This window comes from Penaeus japonicus, unplaced genomic scaffold (assembly GCF_977035675.1).
Source record: "Penaeus japonicus unplaced genomic scaffold, GWHDUDI00000001_assembly GWHDUDI00000001, whole genome shotgun sequence".
In the NCBI taxonomy this organism is placed as follows: Eukaryota; Metazoa; Arthropoda; class Malacostraca; order Decapoda; family Penaeidae; genus Penaeus; species Penaeus japonicus.
Genome location: NW_028234403.1, coordinates 12,679,775 through 12,682,274, shown reverse-complemented (window position 1 = coordinate 12,682,274; position 2,500 = coordinate 12,679,775). Strand labels below are relative to the sequence as shown.

The following is a 2,500-nucleotide window of genomic DNA, read 5'->3' as shown; positions in this document are numbered from 1 at the left end:
TGTGAAGAACACGGCAGGAACAGCTTTCTTGGTTTATTGCTAAGCTTGAACAGTAGGACGTTGGAGTGAGGGCTGCTCCTCCTCCGAGGAGCGAGGTGTTGCTCCTCTGCTCCCTGAGAGGAGACTCTCAACCACAATGTGTGACTTGTCTCAGAAGATGTGTGAATCACGTGTTTTCTTGTGGCATGTGACATTTGGAATGTGATGAGGCAAGTGTTGCATCCATACATAGCTCTTACAAAGGGAAAGACAGGTGGTGGCGTGAGAGGGGTAGACAGATAGGTGAAGCAATGAGCTTACGTATATGTATGTATATATGTGTATGTGCTAGAATATATATATATATATATATATATATATATATATATATATATATATATATATATATATATATTATATATATATATATGTATATATATATGTGTATGTGTTAGAATATATATATATATATATATATATATATATATATATATATATATATATATATATAATTACAGTAATATGAAAGATACAGATTACATTGATGATTGCATCATATAGAATACAGTAGCAAAAGCATACATATGCAAATTATAATCGATGGACATGATAACAATTACAGCAGACATAATAAATGTAAATACAATGGTTACAGGGAGTGGGTGAGAGAGAGGGAGAAGGAGAGAGAGAGAGGGGGGGGGGGGAGCGGGAGAGGAGAAGGGGAGATAGAAAGACAGATAGAGAGAGAGGGAGAGATAGAAAGATAGATAGAGAGAGAGAGGAAGAAGAAAGAAGAGCGAATGTACACTGAATTTTTGCTGATGTATAGATATGTACTGTAATATTACCATAGCTATAAAATCGAAGAATACTATAGGCTTATGTTGAAATGCCATATGCAGAAAAAATCTAAATCCGAAATGTTATATTCAAAGCTGAGATGAAATAACATTTAACAAAACCATGAGTCATCCTCCCTTTTACTTTAGTCACCCCCTTTTTCAGTTCAGTGACCGTTTTCTTCCACAGTCTGGGTTGGAATCCATTCTCTTCTACAGAGCATTGCGACGGTGACTGCACAAGACTAGGCAGTAGCATTGAAAACGGCATCAAAGCATAGACTAGCAGAGGCTTTTGTTGAAAGACACAATTGGAAGACTAAAAGCATACATTCTAGATCTTATTATTATTATGAATCTAAGGTATATATATTTAACTGTACATATAACTTCACTAACAGTGAAGATTCCGGACAATCTTTACATGGCAAAGAAGCAAACAGCTTTTAGAGCATAAAGATTTAGTCTGTAGGGTTGTACACAATATTCACATGCACTGAAATAAAAAGAAGCTATGACAGTTGATTTTATAACATTATGTGTCAAATAGTATCGCTCACAATTTATACCTTAAAAGTAAAACATGCAATTACAGTTAATGATTCATTTGCAACTCTAATGTGTGGACTCTGAAGTGAATTACTTTCTTAATTCGGGTAACTTTTGTAATCACATTAGTAATCCAGCCTCCAGCGAAAGCCTTTCTTTAAATTGTGGAGTTAGATTAAAGTTCATTGGCGATTGTAAATTTGATTAGATCTAATGCAACTATTTATTTTGTTGCTTCATTTACCCCATGTTTTGGAGAAAGATATAAAGTTACTAAACATTAATAGATTAGTTTTTTTTCCTTCCTAAGCAGTGCTACCTGTTGTCTAGGCCGAGAAGACAATTACTTATCATCAGAGTTTCGTTATCAATATCTTTATTCTAAAATGTCTGATCTGTTCTTTATAGGTACTTGATCCCTGTTCCCCCTCCTACTTTCTATCTATTTATCAATATGTCTCTCGTCTACTGTCAAATTCTCTAGGTTATCGTACATATGATTCTTTGTCTGTGTCCTTTTTAATTTTCTATCATTGTCAGGATGATGTATATCTAATTATCTTTCTGTGAAACCATGTCATTCTCTATCAGGCTTTTTTATACTGATGGTTGAAGAATGCATAAATGTCACCAGACTGTAAAATTATACTCTGTCAGACGACAAACTTGATCGATGTGAAAAGTGCTATATATCCTCTTACATGCATGAAGTCAAAGCAATAATTCTTGCATTCTGTCATTCAAGGATATAATTTGCCGCTAAGGGTTTTACAAAAGCTGTCGAAGGTATCATTCAGTAAAACATATTGAAAATTCAACTCCGTGTTATTACGAGCCTCTACATCGCTTCCTCCCTTATTTTTCCTCTTTCTGCTTCCTCTGTTCCTTCCATATGCAAACGGGATACTAGGCGAAAAGGTCTTAGAAGTTTTCCCAAGACAAACTTTGTAATAGCCTCCAGAGTTTTCAGGTGTGTTACCACCGGAGTTAACTAGGCGACACTTCCTCGGTGCAAGATTGAGGGAGAAGGGGGAAAGTAAAATCCTCACTTTGTATGCGAGAGCTTTCGTGTTCACAACTGAAGATCGCGACAAGTGAGGGGCTCAAGAAGGAGGGCAAAGAAAAAGAAGCAG

At 35.7% G+C, this 2,500-nt stretch overlaps 1 protein-coding gene across 2 annotated transcripts in view; it reads right to left on the bottom strand.

Moving 5' to 3' along the window:
* Positions 1-2,500, bottom strand: part of LOC122250711 (uncharacterized) — a 741,465-nt gene that overhangs the window by 362,385 nt on the left and 376,580 nt on the right. The gene's annotated exons all lie outside the window — the stretch shown is intronic.